Source organism: Lichenostomus cassidix, chromosome 1Aa (genome assembly GCF_008360975.1).
Source record: "Lichenostomus cassidix isolate B80296 chromosome 1Aa, HeHo_3.0, whole genome shotgun sequence".
In the NCBI taxonomy this organism is placed as follows: Eukaryota; Metazoa; Chordata; class Aves; order Passeriformes; family Meliphagidae; genus Lichenostomus; species Lichenostomus cassidix.
Genome location: NC_139480.1, coordinates 25,910,513 through 25,929,966, shown reverse-complemented (window position 1 = coordinate 25,929,966; position 19,454 = coordinate 25,910,513). Strand labels below are relative to the sequence as shown.

Below are 19,454 nucleotides of genomic sequence, written 5' to 3'. Positions count from 1 at the left end.
AGACAGAAAAAGTATTTCATAATCATTACAGAAGTTCATTACAGCTGGGGGTTGAGCTGTATCCCCAACTTCCCTGCTCTCCTGTGGAACTTCACTGAAATGAAAAACCTATAGTTGTGTTCTCTACAGCATGAAATTCACATTTCACCTGATTTCAAACTAGATCTCTGCAATATGACATCCCATTTCTGAGCATCCCATCATGATTACTGGGCAAATAACTTATATTGCCTTGCAATCTCTCAGACTATGATAGATTTCTATTATGTCTACCTCTCTCCTCCTAAGGTGAACTGCTCACCATAACCACTCAGTACAGGCCCAAGACACAAAACTTCTCACTGAACCTACTAACATACAGATCCATGTATGAACTGGAGCAAGGAACATGACTTCTTCTCAGAGGCTGTCAGTAATTCCTGGTTGCAAGATATTTTTTCCAGGGCTTGCAATTACTGTGTTGCTAAAGCAAGTCCAAACAGCTGCTTCCAGGTCAATTTTTCCATACAGTCACACCAGTGCAGCACCACCAGGCAGGAAAGGTCACAAGGGACCTATGGTGCCTCTGCCTCACTCTAGCTATGGCTGTGACTGTCCAAGCCAAGCAGCCAACATTAACACAGGCACACATGCAGTGGGCACTGCTGGGCCCCTGCACTGCACTGTCTCATGCTCTGCGGACCTACAAGTAATGCAGCAGCTGATGCACTCTACTTACACACACATTGCCATCTCAGAATTCCTCTTCCAGGCAGCAATTTTGAATAGCATATTCTTCTTCTTGATGCCAGACTTTGGTTTTGGAACCTGATGACTGACTAGAAGCCATTTCTCCATGGGTTCCTGGAAGGAACTCTAGAGAAATGGTATTTTTGAAGTACTTCTTTGTCTATTTTCTTGAGTATCTCTTTTGATTTCATTTCACACATTCAGCCAGCCATAATATAATTAAGGAGCTAAATTAAAATATACTGGGTATCTTCCCCACACTCTTCTCTAAATATTTTCTGAATATAGAAGGTAAACCCATTTTTTTCCCTGCCATGAACTGTCTTCTGGAAAGCAAGTAGCTTACTTTTATATTCAAATTTCATTCTTGAATTTTTAACCCAATAATCTCTCATATACTGAGGTTTTGAGATATAAGAATAGCAGGTCCAATCCATTCCCAGACAAAGATTACCCACATGATTAGCTTACAGTTTCCCAATACACAGATACACAGAGAATCCCTTTCCCCAATTATATCCATACTTTTACCTATGAATATAAGTAAGTTTTGTCCTGAACAGTGAATTCACACAAAAGCCAAAAGAAATCCACACTTCACAAAGCTTATCTCCTCCAGTAAAGCATTATCCTCGCTACTACCCTCCACTAAGCCACATGTGGCAGAGTACTTTGCTGTCTACCACAAAGAAGTAACAGTAGACAACTAAGTCATGTGAATTTAAGATACCTAACAAACATCCACTGAAACCATGCCATGAATTAGAGTGAGTCAGTGAATGAGTAATATATACTCTAATGCATGGGCGGGAAAGAGAGAGCCATTATCAGCAAATAGGTTGTCTAGAAAAATGAAGTAGTACTGAAATAGCATAGTAAATAGTTGCTCCAAATGAACCCTCAAATTCAACACTAGTCATGCTTAGGACCAGTCTGAATGCCAGCTTTCCTAGCTGGGAGCAAACTCTCTGAAGAGGCAGAAAAAAGTTCGCTCTTCGTAAAGTCTTCTACTGAAGTAAACTTGTGAAATAAGGAAAATAGTTACAAAGCCAGAGCATGCTGTGATTTTTAGCTATGACTGATCTTGCCTTGAGGGCGGAAGGACAATTGCACACATGTAATTTAGTATCTAAATACAGGAAAGCTCATTCCTCTCCCGGAAAAATCTTTATCTTGCCAGAGGGTAAGAGAAATAGCGGTAAAGAATCTAGAAGTAAGAGAATCCACCTGCAGCAAGGTATTTCCTCATATAACAGCAGCATGTTTTGTCAGTGAAATATGAAAAAGGCAGAAGAGAATATTTCCCTGGAGAAAACAGCTCTTTGCAAAAGCTTTCTTACCAATAGCCAAAAAGGGAAAATAACGTTCTCTGAAGACCGACAATATGGAGACCACAGCTTAGCTTTGCCAAAGCAAATTTTAGATTACATCAATAGGAATGTATTCTAATGAAGGAATAGAGAAGGAGCTGTGCCCCTTGAAAAATAAAGTCCCTAAAGAGGCAACATGGTAGAAATATACAGCACAATGAAGAGCACAGAAAAAGTAGGTCAGGAACATCTATTCAACATTTCTCATTAAATTTGAAGTAGACAATGCAACTAAATTAAAACTGGTAACAGAAAAAAAAAGCCTTTATATATAGAAATACTTATTTATACAATAATTACTTTAATTATAAGAAACAGAGGCAAGTGCTTAGTAAAACTGCCCCAAAAAAATGGACATTTGCAAGGGTCCTCAACAGCATAAGATGTAATATTTAAAATTAGAAATATTTTGAAAGAATACAAACCCCCAGGCTCTAGGTGATAACCATTACCCTGAAACAAGTGAGGAGCTTTCCCCATGGGCAGGTTCTGTGTCTCCCAAGGAGCTCTCTTCACACCTCCCACTGAAACAGACCCTGGCTTCTTGGAAGTTAATCACTCTTCCAATTAAAAATGTGGTTTCCATATTCTTACAAGAAAGGCTACATGATCCATCTGTAAGAAATAATTTCCCATTTTAAAATTTTCTTCTGTAAGGAATAAGGGAGTATCTTAACAAACAAACAGCTAGTAAGGTAAGACCTGAGTCTGCTGGTAATATATAGCCTATACTGAGAGACAGAAGAAACAATGGGAAGAATGTCCATAGGAATTCCCCTAATTTGATCTACCCAAGACTGTGTTAATAAACTGCAAGAACAGAGACATAAGAAAAAGAAAGGGGAGATGTGTATTAAGGGTGTCTGCAGTAGGGGGGATGTATATTATGCGGGGTCTGAATTAGGCGGTCCGGGAAGTCTGTACCTCTTAAGTACCTCAGCCAATGGAAAAAGAGAGAGGGAACTTGCAGCCCGGAATTAGGATAAAAGAGGCTGCGTCCTCTATCAATTTGAGAGACCCCATGGGAAATGCCCATGACCTCTCCCTTTATTCATGAATAAAGTTACAGGACTCATCTGTCTCCTTTTTGGACATAAACCTCTGGCGTTTGTGGATTAATTTTCCTGACAAATGGGGACCATCCGGGATCCTTCCACCATCTGGGGGGCAGTGGGTGGCAAGCAGAGCTGAAGGCACACCTCACCCAGTTTCGGTCATCAGCTCCCCTTGGCGGCTGCTGGCACCGGGTGACTGACTGGGTGCCCGAGACTGTCCAGGAAACAGACGAGTGGCAGACCAAGGAGGTCCGTGAAGAGTCCGCAGGGAAGGACCACTGAAAATCTCACCAGTGAGTAAAATGGGATCCTCAGGGAGTAAACCTGGGAGGGCACCCATGAGAGGGTTGCAAAGGTAAAGCTGGGAAAAGGCCCCAGCACAAGGGATGACAATCCCAAAAATATAAGGACATGGACGCCCAAGGGGACAGTATGGGAAAGTCGAGAAGGGGTCTTGACAATCCATGCGCAAGGGAGGCGACAAGGGAAACTGCAGTGGATTTTGTGATCTAGGGGTGACTAGGCCCCCTGGTGCCTTTGAGAAAAGCAGGTCTGATACCTGCAGTGGATCTTGCAGCTGCTGTGATGTTAGTTCTGTGTGTGTGTCTGAAATAGCATAGTAAAACACATTGTGTGTGTGTGTGTGTGTGTGTGTGTGTGTGTGTGTGTGTGTGTGCACTAATTACCTGTGCTAATTTGTATTTTGTTGGTATATAAATCCATGCGGGACGCCCACAAGATAAAAGTAACTAGTTGAGTGTTGAAACACGTTTTGAACGCCTGTTGAATTTTTCTGTGTATGTTGTTTCTCTAAGAAGTGTGCTAATAGGTATCTCTTTGGGACTCCTCTGTGTGTGTAGCTGATATTTGTGAGCATATTTGTTCTGTGAATTGAAAAATATTCTAGATTTATGGAAGAAATGTGGCTTGTTACCAAGAAAGCCAAAACAGTCTATGATACAGGCTTTAAAGAAGGATAATAGAAGTAAATCTCTGGAATATGGTTGTGTAGAATGCTGTAGTATAAAGAGTGGGCATGTTGAAGGTGAAGGGATGGCGAGTCCAGTGGCATGTAGAACCCGAAACAGAGTGAAAGAAAGGAATGGGAGAAGAGGATGTGTTAAGAAAGAAGGAAGAAGAGGGAAGAGAGGAGAAAGAGAAAATGAGTGAGGATTGGGATGTTTTTCAGCACCTTCCCCCGTCTTGTCCTCCAACTTTGCCAGCTGACCCAGGGCCAGCTGCAGTCCCCTGTATCCTCTGTTTTTGGAGCAGCAGGAGCGAGTGCAGAGGTGCAGGGCTGGGAGCACAGGCTGGGGGGTCTGTGGGGAGGTGTGGAGCCAAGCTGGAGCTGTGGGACAGTTCCAGGCAGCTCCCGACCCTGCCACCTGGCTGCAGGACACCCTGGTCACCTGTGGTGCTGCTATGCATGCCCACTGGGACTGCCGGAGGGGAAGCTGTGTTTGGACACTGCGGAAGGAGTATCTGGAAAATGCGGACTGTACATAGAAGCATTAGGATTGTCTGTTAAGGGTTTTGTTTGGGTCACTGGAATGATTTTGAAATGTGGGAAAATGAACACCCACAGGCAGTAGCGAGAGTGGGGGCTAGAAAGGGCAGGATAAGCCCCTGAGTGAACTGGTTAGAAAGATACAGCAAATGTATGTGAGAACGGATAAGGGAAAGGCAAAGGTGATGCCAAAGGTATTACAGCCTCGGAGGAATAAACTGCGGGGACCCCGGGGCAGAGGAGAAGGGGTTGGCCACCAGGACATGGCAAAGGCATTCCCTCCTCGGCAGGAGAAAGCCGATTGAAGCAGCGGCTGAAGCAGCGGCTGAGAAGGAATCACTGTGCTATCTGCAAGGCACAGTGACACTGGAAGCGGGAATGTCCGTGGAAACAGCTGGATCCTCAGAAGGAGGAACTCCAGCGATTAATAGATAATGAAAATAAATCAATAGTAATGGTATAATTTGCTATCATCTATTTAAAGTAACTTCCAAAGTGTTATTGTGCATATAATAGTGAGTTTGGGTAGCAGCACCTGGTGAAAATATGAGTGCATAGTAAATTCAAAAGTCTTTGGTGTATACAAGAATTTAGGATCTGCATATTTCGGAGTTAGTCATCTACTTGGGTTAAAATGCAATTGCAAGCTATTTTGGAATTAAAGTCTCCTGTCTCAGTTCCATATTTTAAAGTTTCCTGGCTGCGTATTTTCAAGCTTGAATCTCAGTGCCTTAGTTAAAAGGCTATTGCAGAATATTTCAGAGATAGTCTCCTGCCTGGGTTACTCTGAGTGGTTGGGTTTTTTATGAGCAGAGTTTTGCTCAGGTGCTTCTGAATTCTTTTCAGAATGAGTGTGTACCCGTGTGTGTGTGTTAGTTTATGTCAGTGTCGGGACATAAAATAAATGCCCATGAAATAAAGTAATTCGCTGAGAGTGTTGAAACAACTTTGGAGTGTCTGATTTCAGCAAGTGCCAATGAAGTATTTTTTTGGATATTTTTTTCCTGTGCTTGCTTGGCCGAACCATTTCAAGCAGCTTTAGAAATGCAAATTAACTGAGGGGAAGGTGCGGACAAGGTGTGTGTCTCCACTGTCCGGGCTGTTCCAGGCAGCCAAGAGTGTAGCTTTAGAAATGCAAATTAACACTTCTGAGAGCAATGTATGGACAATGTGTGCCTAGTTCAAGTCCCTAAGGGTTTCAGTCCTCTGTACGGTGTGTTGTTGTGAAATACTAGTAGTCTGCAAGCTGCTTTGGGGGGGAAGTATGGTTCTCCGGTGCTCTGGGAAAAAGCAGGTTCCAATACCTGCTTTGGATTTTGCGAGCAGCTTTCGGGGGAAGTGTTGTTCTCCCATGCTTTGGGGAATTTGGCAGCTACTTTTGGGGAACATGGCTGCCTGTTACTTATTTTTCTCAGGTGCCAGATTCAGTGGCCAGAGGCTACTCATTGTCTCAGAATGTCGCCAGAGGGTGGCTGCATTGTCTGCATAGTTGTGCAGCCAGGGATTTGATGGTGACTGAGGCCCAAGAGCTGACTACGGGAGGATGTCTGATTGTTAAAGAGTTTCACAGCAAGTTAAAGCTTCGTTAACTGAAAGAGCCTCTAAGTGGATGATGAGCGCTGTTTTTAGAGTAAGAATCTTGTTTAATGGAACAGGAAGATTTAGAATTGAGAAGTGAGAGAGTATGTGTTTATTAATGGGTCAGCAAGGGTGATAGAAGGGAAGCTATTCACAGGATATGCTATCATCAGGGGAAGGGAATTAAGAGAAGGGGGCAGGTTACCGCCCACATGTTCTGCTCAGACAGGGAATCAGGATAAAAGAGGCTGCATTCTCTATCAGTTTGAGAGACCCCATAAGAAATGCCCATGACCTCTCCCTTCATTCAGGAACAAAGCTGCAGTACTCCTCTGTCTCCTTTTTTGACATAAACCCCTGGTGTTTGTGGATTAATTTTCCTGACACTTGTGTGCAAAAAAGAAAAAACTCATTTGGTTTTAAGCAGGTCTGAAATAGAGGCAGTTCTGCTCCGGCCCAATTTATTTACAGTCAATAATAGTATTAATCAATGACATAGAATGTATATGCGACAAAATTCTACCTCAACTTCTCAATTTCCATGTCTTGTCAGCACCTAGGTTGAGAATTTAATTTTATTCTACTTCTTGGGGCTACCAAGACACTTTTTTCCTTATTATAGATTATATTATAATTATAGATTATTATTTTTAATTATAGATTATTAAATTGGTGGTGGAGTGCCACAATAAAAAGTTGCTGGCTATTCCATTTACCTTCATTTTATAGAAAGTGAACATTGCCATACCTATGTCTTTTATTAATTTAACTTGCAATGTGGTTTCAATAATAGCCTTAAAAACTTTCAGGGAGGCTGAGAAACAGAATAAACACAGCTGAACAAATAAATCCTTATAAGAGTTCAGCCTTATACTCTTGATGTTTAGGTCACAAATAGAAGCACTTAAGAGTTTTATACATGTTCACATTTAGCAGTGAAGCACTCTGTCCATAAAACACCAAGGGATAATTTCCTAAACTCCTGCTAAGCCCTGCTTGAACATTCTTGATTTTAGTTAATTTAAAGCAATTCACTGCTCTTCCAATAGCCAAACCTTTAGCCCAAGAACAGCATACACTGTTATGGGGAACAGTTCAAAGTGATTGTGTCACCCAAACTGCGGGAAAAACAAAAACCCTCCAACAAAATTGTTAATGATAGAGAGTCAAGGCATTACTTTATTATCTGGCCAGGATGTTGTTCTGGCCAACATGTACCACAGAAATCATCTCATCCACACATAGCCCAGGTGTGCAGAGAGAATCATTCCATGACACAACCCTTGTACTAGATTTTTCAGGTATTTTATTCAGTCAAAATACATAGAAATGTACTGTTTTAAAGTTCAGTGGTCCAGAGTTGAGCAAACCCTCAGTATTCAGTTTCCCATTGGATCCGAATCTCCTTGCCTCTGATGTTAATTAGGTCTTCTTTCATATTTCTCATTACCCAGACCAGGTGTCTCCCATTAGCCAGGGGTGGTGTTTGGAGTTGATACTCCGTTAATGGCCGCAGATAGCCCTTCCTTTATCTTTTGGGTCACTCCCAGTCTGTTGATATGTTGAGTTCATCAGACCTCACCTGGTAGAACAATGCCCTGGAAAGAAACTTAAAATTCCTTTTCCCAGGATAAAGACAAACAAAACCTTTGACTAAAGTTACACAATTTTTTTTTAACCTGCTATGTTTTCCAACAATTACACACAACACTTCACTCACCTGAAGGAAGATAAGGGGAAGGGATTGCTGCAAATGGTGAGGTTAAGCTCCTCGTATCAAACAGAAAAACTGAACAACAGTTGAAAGATATTCAACTGAGTAGCAGAAATGTTAAAAGAAGCAATTACTTTGGGAGAGTTATGTGCTGAAATTAATTTATTATGCATTACACTAAGCTATCATTTTCATAAAACCGAGAATTGCATATCTCAAGTGACACAACTCAAACTGTTCAGCAGCAAAATTTGAAATAAACCCTCACAAAACTACCACAATATATTTTACCATACACCATATTACAGTACAGTCTGTGTTAGCCACTGTTGTCATGGTTATCAGTTCCATCAGAATTCATAACATGAATTTTTCACTTCCTATATCCCAACACATCATGAATAATACCAGCTATCTATTCCCGAGATGTCACTTCTTACATTTTTATTGCCTGCCAAATTGTTTTTTTAATGTTTGTTTTTATACATTAAACACACCCAATTGTCATGAGAAATAATGACTACTAGAAGAGCTGCATTCACAAACAGACACTCAAGAAAAACCGTAGAGGAAGTAAAACGAAAATGTTGCCCTCACTCAAAAGTTTCATCCTCATGGACACCAAGTCTGGAGCTTCTACAACAAAAATAGTAAAAGTAGTCCCCTAACTCCCAGGTCACCTAATGATCCAGAGAATTTGCCATCTTGAGAAGCGTCATTGCTCTGCTGTGGGAGTGTGTGTCTCTGTGTGGAATAAAGTTCTGACAGTTCACTATTGTCTTGAGTTACATGGAAGGTGTCACCAAAAGTATGTATTCCATTATCATCTCCATAAGCTGTTAGAACAGGAGAGGCAGTGCTCTTTGTCTTCAGCATGACTCAGCCCTGATAGCTTCCCGGATGGTGTTATCTCTGCTAATGGGCCATCGAGGTCTCCCAGTATGACACATAAAATTACATCAGCCTATTGTGAGATGCTCTGCCCAGTGGGAGGAGCCAAGCATTCCTACCTGCATATAATCTGGGAACACCACCGAGGCACTGCCACTGGATTTCCAGAGGACAAGGGCTCAAGAACCACCACCAGACCTCCAGAGACTGACCAGCCTTTTCTACAGGATCTCCACTTCACATGACCACATCCATCACTCCAATAGGACTAGAGCCACCATTTAACTTAACTGCTCCCACCACCCTGATCAACAGGGTTGTCAGGCCATATTCTGACTTTTAAGCCAGTGTTTTTGTATTATTGCTTTTCTTTTAATTTTCGTATTAAATTATAGTTCTGACTTGGAATCTTTCGCAAGATATTTGTCTGGGGTTAATTCCTCCGCTGGTTTGCTTTCAAACTAGCACAAATATCTAACAGTTAATTTTTTCCCAGGCTGTGCCAGGGTCTTCCAGTGATAGTGGAAGCAGGGCTGGAGCAGGATGGAGACTATCCTGGAGCAACAGCGGCGGTACCACGAGGAGCGGGAGCAGCTCATGGACGTGATGGTGAAGGAGATGCTCACCAAGAAGTCCACGCTCCACAACCAGATCAACTCGGAGCACTGGACCCGAGCCATGCAGGACAGATACATGGAGGTGAGTGGCAAATTGCGGGACCTGTACAATGACAAGGACAGCCTACGTAAGGAAGAACGCGGCGCCATTTCCGGGCCAAATGAATTTGCAGAGTTTTACAACAGACTGAAGCAAATTAAGGAATTTCACCGGAAGCACCCCAATGAGGTCTGTGTTCCTGTGTCAGTGGAGTTTGAGGAGCTGTTGAAGTCCAGAGACAATCTGAGTGAAGAAGCTCAGAATCTGGTGGAGTTCACAGATGAGGAAGGATACGGACGATACTTGGATCTGCACGATTGTTACCTCAAGTACATTAACCTGAAATCATCAGAGAAATTGGATTATATCACTTACTTATCCACATTTGACCAACTCTTCAATATTCCCAAGGAGAGAAAAAATGCTGAATATAAGAAGTATCTTGAAATGCTCCTTGAGTACCTGCAGGATTACACAGATCGAGTGAAACCATTACTGGACCAGAATGAACTATTTGAGAATATTCAGATGGAGTTTGAGAAGAAGTGGGAGAACAGCACATTCCTGGGCTGGCCAAAAGAGACCAGCAGTGCCCTCACCCATACCGGTGCCCACCTCGACCTTTCAGCCTTCTCCTCCTGGGAGGAACTGGCCTCCCTGGGACTGGACAGATTAAAATCAGCTTTGCAAGCTCTGGGGCTGAAGTGTGGTGGGACTCTGGAGGAGCGGGCTCAGAGGCTTTTTAGCACTAACGGCAAATCCCTGGAAGAACTTGATCCTTCCTTGTTTGCTAAGAATCCAAAGACAAAAGGAAGCAAAAGAGACACTGAAAGAAGCAAAGATCTTGCTTTCCTGGAAGCTCAGATTTATGAGTATACGGAAGTTCTTGGGGAACAAAGACACCTCACCCACAAGAATGCGCAGCGTAAGCAGGCACGCACAGCGGAGGAGAGGGAGGAGGAGGAAGAAGAGCAGATCAGTGATAGCAGGAGCGAAGATGAAGAAAATGAAATCATTTATAACCCTAAAAATCTGCCGCTTGGTTGGGATGGGAAGCCCATCCCATACTGGTTGTATAAACTCCATGGTTTGAACATCAACTACAGCTGTGAGATTTGTGGTAACTACACCTACCAAGGGCCCAAGGCGTTCCAGCGGCACTTCGCAGAGTGGAGACATGCCCATGGGATGCGGTGCCTGGGCATTCCCAACACGGCACACTTTGCCAATGTCACACAGATTGAGGATGCAGTCTCGTTATGGGCAAAGCTGAAACAGCAGAAGGCTTCAGAGAGGTGGCAGCCTGACACAGAGGAGGAATATGAGGATTCCAGTGGGAACGTGGTGAATAAAAAGACTTACGAAGACCTGAAGCGCCAAGGGCTGCTGTAGCTGTCCCCAAGTGATGGATCATACATCTGCAGAGAGAGTGGATGTGGCAGCAGCTCTGACCTCTTCATTGTCTGGATTTTGTATGAGCACGAGTATAGATTTCAAGAGTACTTTATAGAGTCACTTTCTAGTAAGCCACTCAGACTTAAGGCAATGTTTTATGTAGCAGTGTATCAGTGGCTCTGCACTCTCCCCCCACCTCTCCCTATGTGGCTTGCATTCCAGAAGTTTCTCCTTAGCTCTGTATGTTACTGGTTCTTTTGAATTATGTATCCTCCCCTATCAGAAGTCTATTGGTGTGTACCCTTTTCCTTCTTCCCTCTGGCCTTCCCGGGTTGGCTGTCCGGAGCTAACCCCCTCCCCTTTTCCCTTCCCGTATAATCCCCTGCCACAGTGTGCTCGTGGTTGCAGTCTCTGGGCTATCAGCCCCTCCGCCCGTCCCCTGTTTGCCATCCCCCTTCACCTGCCCTGGACCCTCACCCGAAGACCTAATAAATTCCCTGGAAGACCACAGACTGCATCCGTACATTTCTTCGTTCCACCTCGTTTCCCACTGAGCTTCTGTCCCCCGAGCTCCGCGCCGCCCCTGCGTGCTCTCTGGCTCCGGCACAGCCTGGCGTGTGTCACGGTGCAGCCGACTGCCTTTCCGTGTGGCCCTGGGGCTTTCGGCTGCTATTTGGGGACGCAATGCCACAGTTTTATATAAAAAAAAAAATTTCCTTGAAAAATAAAAGCACTGGGTTTTTTTAATTAAAAAAAAAAAACAAAACCAAAACAAACAAAAAAAACCCAACCAAAAAAAACAAACAAAACACCAAACCAAGGATAATCTTCTCCTCCTTCCATATACATGCTCAAGTCATTATCACCATGAGACATCCTTTGATGTTACAAAGAGGACAATAGATCTGTAAGACCATACCATAAAACACACATACACGCAATTTCTACAATTCAAAAGAATTTAATGTTCTACAGCAATTCAGTATGTTATAAACCCAAGTACATTAGTCTAAAGGCTAAGTTCCACATTTGAAACTAAATCCTTCTTAGGAAAAAGACATTTTTCATTTTCAAAGGACAAAACGAAACCTAAATGGCTAGGTAAGGCAGTGTTTAGTTGTACCCAAGCAGCACATAAAAATCTTTAAAGTACGGAGAATAGAAGAATAATGCAATGTGCTTCTTTCTAAACTAATTAAAAATTTAAATACAGAAGCTGTATTAGGAATTCAACTAATATCAATCTACTGACATCCTGACCTACTGTAACTCACTTGAAAAACTAAAATTCTGCTGAATATCAAATTCATTATAGAAATAAGTAAATAGCTCCCAACACAGCTAAAATAAGGGTAAACTTAATTGTGATATTTCCTGTACTATTCTTAGCACTTGACAATTACTGCTGTTGTTCTTTTCAGACAGGACTAGCCCAAGTATTTACACTTAATCACAACCCTTGACTTTTTTCCAAACAGTATTATGAAATTATTCAAGAATCACTTTGTTCAAAGAATAAAATGAGGCACAATAAAAAAATAGAACAGGTAGGTTTGCTAAATGGTCTAAATATTAGCACCTGAAGTTATACAGTCTTTTAAAGAATCCATCATGCTGTCCTTTATCAAATAGCAAATACAGAGAGTGGAGATATACCTCTAAACTGGACATTTTTGACTTTTACATGCTGACTTATCAGATCTAGTTAAATTTTTAAACATTTAATAGCATACCATGTAACAAAAATTAACTACTTATTCTCTTCTCCCTCCCTGCTTTCTTCTAGCACAAATGTCTGATTTCATAGTCTACATAAAATGTATTTGTTTTAACATGAATAAACATTCAGTCACTGTTCAGGACTCAGCCATTAAATCTCAACTGAAATAGCTGTTTTGCCTCTGTGGAGCCAAAGAAAGTATTGCCCAGCCTTAGTCAACCACGTGAGGAGGTACAGATCTGCCACTCAGTCAAGTCACAGGCACTATTAGTTCAAATTCAGAGATGCGTGTTCCCCTCAACTCTACTTCTTGTGGAGGACCCAAGAAAGACAAAAAAGCTATTGAGCAGTGAGAAAACGGTCTAATTCTTCCTCACATTTAAGGGTACACCACAGAAAAATGGAGGCTGGCAGTGCAGACTGACTAGGTCAGGCAGAATGTATTCACCTAATAAATTTAAATGGGTTTTACCTGTGACGTAAGTGACTACATTAAGAATTCTCCCCACCACTCTGTTCATCAAACATCGACCAAATAGCTTCAAATAAGATAGAAAATTTCCAGTTCTGTGCTAAGAAGCATATGACCATGTCCATGCTCAATCCTTTTAAAAAACAGAAAGCCTTAGGGCCATAAATTTTTATCATACAAGGGTAAGTTTACCACAGGAAAAGCTCAAGTTAATGGAACTGTGCCTGTATACAGCAGCCAAGCAGCTGACCTCAATTAACTCTGCTACTTCAAAATATGCCTTCAGAAAAAACAATTGCCATGTAAATACAATGACTTCTTGCTATCATCATATAGCTGGGGTCTGTTCATGGCGATCATTTCAAAATTACAGACTCCCTGGATAAACATTAATATGGTGTATTTTATGCAGTGATCAAGTACTTTTGACAGAAGGCCACTCCTCCCTGTGAGTCGGGTTCCATTGCATCACAAATCTTCTGTTGTTCTGACCAAAATAATTCACTTTCCTCCGAGCAAAAGTAAAATTAAATCCTTGCGCTGAAGTGACTAAGTACACTTAAAGTAGGAGAGAATAACAAAGAATCACTCTTTTCCTCCTATTTTTTCCCCAAGTACCTTATACTCTAAAATTAGTAAAAAATAGAGAAAGCCATAGATTCAGCAGTTTGTCTTCAGATAATTACAACTGATCTTGGGAAACACAACTTATTTTGCCAAATATATTTTTTGTTAATTATGATGCTAACAAACTATCATATTTTGTTGTTTTTTTTTTTTGAGGTATGTTTCCAGCCATTCAAAAAACAACCAGAGTACATGGATGTGAGTGCATACAGTTGCACAAACTTAATACCAGGATAAACATTTTCTACTTCTACATTGTAAAAATAGAAGAAGAGAACTAAAATGTACCAAACATTGTTTACTATTTTGATTATTTAGCAAGCACAGATACTTTCACACACCATTGCGCTTTGAAACTGCATTCTGTGTATTATTTACACCTTATCTCAACCATGACATCCTGTAACTCAGAAAATCCCTATACAAAAATATAGAAATTAAAAGTTTAATTCAGTACTTTCCTCTAAACTTTAGCAGAAACAAAGATATTTTGATGGAGTAAAAAAATACATACAGGACAGGTCAATTAATTGTCTGAAGTGACTTCTAATATTTCACAAATGTAAGGAGAGAACTTTTTTTCTAGGCTTACAAATGAGCATACACAGAGATCTGGTGAATTGCTGTATGTCATAAAACAAAACTAAGGAACAGATAGAATTAGAACATAGTTTCCTTATTCTTAGCCCAGGCCCCGTACATTACGGCATAATTACTGAGGCTAAAACTATATTGGAAGCAATTTGTGGCTGACAGCAGCCAGACGGTAATTAAAGGACATAAATGAACAATGCAAATCCCACAGCTGAAGTCCCTAAAATACCTTTCTTAATCCCTAAAGAAATTTATTTGGGTTTTCTCAAAATTGAAAAGGGCAACTAGAGGTTTTGTTTCCATTAAATATTGAAATAAGAAGCCTGTGAGAAAGGCTTAAAAGTTTAAATATTAATCATAAATAATCTGATTCTATACTTGGCCTACAGTTATCAGGAGTCCCAAAACAACTCTAAGTATCTCCCTCAAGTCAATCCTGTACAAACATTTTGTTTGTCGAGGGAAAATACTTAAAACCCCTCCAAACCCTGCACGTTAAATATTGTACAGATACTTAAAAACAAAGCACACCAACCCCCATCATTCCTGGACCTTTGTTTCAGCTACAGTAGTGTCTGACAGTATTCTGCCTAAGTCTTTTCCTCAGACCTGTGCTTTAGGAGCTCTGAGAATGTATATGTAATGAAGTCAGGCTCTTAGCCCATCACCCAGCACAGATGTAAGGACTCTGGAAGGAGCAAGCTGTCGAGGGCACTCCTGGAAACTAACTAATGTCAGCTAAAGCAGAACTGAAGAAAGCATCTGTCCCATTGCATCATAAGCACTGTGATTGCTGGGCTGCAGCATCTACCGAAGACATTATGTCAAAGATAAAAAGAGATGCTTCCCCCATTTCAACATGAAAGTATTCTTTAAATCACTGTTTATAGATATGAAAAATTTTTGTTCCCTTCTGCATCTGATGCTACAAAGGACAGGTTCTTTACTAAGATTATATTACTTGCTGAGTATGGCAACAGGGAAAAAAGCATTGAAATTTGTCCATGACTGAAGTAAAAATCTGGTCTTGATTTCCTTGTGTGCAAGCAGGAATACTAGATGTTCAGTGATGCATGCATTACCTTCCTTGGACACACTCAAAGCCTGGGGTCAAGATGGTGTGGGAAGAAGTAAACTTGATATCCCCATGTGCCTGATGGCCACGTCTAAAGCCCAGGTTCAGACAAATGTGACTTCAGGGAGGTTCTGTATTTCTCCTGTGGAAGATGTAACCATGTGCGCCACAGAGCCTTATCTACAGGTTGGCGAGCTCGCCTACAACTGTAGAAGGCATTCATTTCAACACAGTAATGCAAATATTCCAGGTTACCTTAACCTTCAGTCATGCCTTGTTTATGTCCTTCGCCTTACTTATAAATTCAGTAGCTCACTAATGTGGTAAAGTGAACACACCTGACCTGAAACATTTTAAACTAAAAGTACCTAGTTTATGAAGCTCCCCTTAGTTTTACTCCTACAAAATCAGTTAAGAGAAAGTAACGCCCTCAAATAAAGCCCATATCATGGAATGACCCAAGAAAATTCATTGAAAGCACTACTGAATAAAAAAAACCAAAACTGACCTAGATGACAGCAAAGGAGGAGATTGTGAGAATTCATTGCCTGAAACAGTGTCAAGGGCCTCAGCCAAAAATCACTTTTTTCTTTTTGTAATTCATTTGACTTCAGGAAAAGCAGGTAGCCAGTTACCAGAGCAGAAACCCTTGTTCTCCTTGACAAGTACAACAGAAACGCAACGCAAACTATCATTGCACAAACCCTCTAATTGTAAAGACTTACACAAAAAGTATTTAAGCAAGAGATTTAAGGTTACGTTCATGCAGTATATTTACCATTACTTTTGCTGCAGTTAAATCAGCTCAAGTGTGTACATAAAATATACCCATTTCTGAAACCCTACAGTAGGACGTTAGTTTCCATGGCAACACAGCAATTGTGGGATGCTTTGGGGGGAGGTTATTTGTTTTTAACAGATGGGAAAAAATATAATGCTGTTCTCAAGCTTAAGTTTCATTTCAGATTTGCTTATATTAAGCCTTAAGGCAGAAATGTGTGGTAGGACTTTTTATAATTTTATCTTTTAATTGAACAATGTGAGGCTTGATAAAATGAGCTTAATAATGTATGAGGAGACTAAGCAGGAAGAGCTTTGGCAGATCACTCATTAGTTACTTTTCATGATTTTTTAAAAAAAATAATTTTAAATAGTTGAAGGCGTTGCAAAGCTTGAAATCTATCATTAAGGCATTCCCCATTTAATAAAATATATTTATTCCCATTTAGCACAGTGTTAGTAATTTATCTTAGCTAGAAGAGTTAATAGATTCAAGCGCAGAAGCCTAGGAAGAGATTTATAGTCTAAATAGCACAGATTCTGAAACAGACCTAGTCAGAGCAACACTCCAAGAGTTACAAGCTGGACACACTTGTGTACAGGCACATATGTACACAATATCCTTCTGCAATACAGTGACTGGCCTGGTAGACAAGGGCAGAACAGCGAGTAGAGTCGACCTGGACTTCAGGAAGGCCTTTGACACTATCTCTCGTAAGACTGTCCTGGAGAAGCTGACCAAATGCAGTCAGGATGAGCCAACAGCAAAGTGCACAAAACCCATCTGAAGGGCCAGGCCCAGGGGTTGTGGTCAGAGAGTGGTGACCAGTGGCACGAAGTCAGGCTGGAGGCTGCTAACTAGTGGTGTACCCCAGGAGCCAACACTACATACAACCCTGTTCAACACAGGCAGAGCTACTCTCAGCAAGTTGGGTGATGACACAGAACTGGAGGGAGTGGTCGATACACCAAGGGTCTTGCTGCCATCTGGGGGGACCTCAACAGGCTGGGGAAATGGGCTGATGGGAACATCCTGACATTCAACAATGGGAATAGCAAAGTCCTGCACTTGGGAAAGAACAAACCCAGGCACCAGTATATGCAGGGAACAGGGGCAACTATCTGAAAGGCATAAAGGTATCTGGGAGTCTCAGTGGACACAAGTTGAACATGAGCCAGCAATGTGCCCTTGTGGGCACAATGGTACCCTGAGCTGCAAAACACTGCCAGCAAGAGCGGTGGTCCTTCCCCTCTATTCAGCACTGGCAGAGGCTGCTGATGAAACAGATGGAACTCTACCCATTTCTCAGCTCCACAGGGCAACAGACATGAGCATGTTGGAAAGCATCCAACAGAAGGGCACAGAGATGATGAACGGAGTGCAATGAAGAATTGAAGAAAACTTCCTGCAAAAATGCTGGCAAGCAAGGTGTAGTAACTGCATGTTTTAACAGCTTAGCATAATTACATGCTTGTTAATATAAAGTTTTATGCTCAATGAATGACATGTAGTAAAGAAAAGAGAAAGTCTGTTGAAGTCTAACCTATGCTGGCACTTCTTTGCAGAAAGTGGCAAGGGGGAAAAATAAGATAATAGAAGCAGAATCATCAACTTCCTTGGGTTGGAAGGGACCTTAAAGATCATCTAGATCAAACCCCAACAGCATGAGCAGAGATGCCACCCACTAGGAACAGGTTGTTCAAAGCCCCATCCCACTGGCCTTGAACACTTCGAGGAATGGGGAACTCACAACTGGGCACCCTGTTCCAGTACCTCACTACCTTCAGAGTGAAAAACTTATTTTAAACATCTAATCTAAATCTCTCACCACATTTAGCCATTCCCCCTTACTCTATCACTGTGTGCCTGTGTAAAAAGTAACTCTCTCTCTTTTATGTAAGCCCCCTTTAGATACTGGAAGGCTGCCCTAAAGTCACCCCAAAGCCCTGCCTTCTCCAGGCTGAACAACCCCAGCTCTCTGTCTGTCTTCACAGGAGAGGTGCTCCAGCCCTCTAACCATACTCATGGCCCTCCTCTGGACCCACTCTAACAGGTCTGTCTGGTGTTGAAGACCCCGGAGCTGGCTGCAGCATTTCAGGTGGGGTCTCACCAGAGCAGAGAAGAGCATCTGAATCCCCTCCCTTGACCTGCTGCCCACAAGGCTTCGGATGCAGCCCAGGATGCATTTGGCCTTCTGGGCTGTGAGCACACACTGCTGGCTAATCTCCAGATTTTTAGCCATAAGAATCCCAAGTGCTTCTCTGTTGGGCTTCTCTGAATGTCTTCTCTCAATCTGTACAGGCTAGTCATTTTTCTTAAATGATGTCCTATGTATTTGCTGTACTAAATGGATACTTGAAACATTTAAGTTCTACTATGATTCTGGAAAAAAAGCACACTACTTTGCTTCTGCAGTAGATTGAAAAATTTAAGACCTCTTCCATGCTTCATAAGAAGAGTTTTAGATTATTACATTGAGCACTGCCTACTGTAACAGAACAATTTTTCCCTGCAAAGAATTTGTAGAAAAAGAGACTGGTATTTATTCCTCCATAAGATAAAGGACCTTACAGAAATATTGGCACAGTTTAATTAACCAAGACAGGAAAGATCTCTAACAAGGCTCTTCTCTATCACAATTCCTCTTTCTAAAATACAAAGACCCCACTTAATTTTGTCAATCATTTGAATCACCACAGGCAGAAAGAAGTCCAGTACAAAAAAAAAAATGACTGTACTATATGTACATTGACACAGCAAGAAATGCTAGACACATTGGAAAAAAATTCACAACTGGTTTTGAAAACTATCACATAGCAGTGTATTCTCTGTATGAAGAGAAATGCAGCCACAGTTTAATGTTAAAAACAAATCTCAAAGCTCTTCTTCCAGGAGTTTTAGAACCAGTCATTAGAATTAACTGAGAAGCCTGAGTCTTTGTAGCTCTCAGTAATTATCTCTTTTCACTAGCATGCTTTTATGAGTTAAAGTGTTTTTGATTAACATTACATTCATTAATATAAAAAAAAAGTCTATGCAGGCAGGAAAGAAATTGTCTGCTAATTACCAGAGAAGCTGCCAATTAAATTATAACACTTAATCAGAATTGCTTGTTCAAATAATATATCTACTAGAAATAACACAAATAAAATCTGGATCTTTGGAAAAAGATTTATCATACATTTATATCTGTGAATTATTAAAAGTAAGTATCAACTGTTTATGAAAATAAAATTACTTGGGTTTGTGACTACGGTAAAAAGACAAGTTCTCTATTTTTCTCTCTTTT

General features: G+C 41.3%; 1 protein-coding gene and 1 pseudogene across 4 annotated transcripts in view; one reads left to right on the top strand and one right to left on the bottom strand.

Moving 5' to 3' along the window:
- The window catches only part of DOCK4 (dedicator of cytokinesis 4), a 246,548-nt gene that overhangs the window by 202,639 nt on the left and 24,455 nt on the right, over positions 1-19,454 (bottom strand). The window lies entirely within an intron of this gene.
- On the top strand, positions 9,373-11,100 carry LOC146443352 (splicing factor 3A subunit 3 pseudogene; annotated as a pseudogene).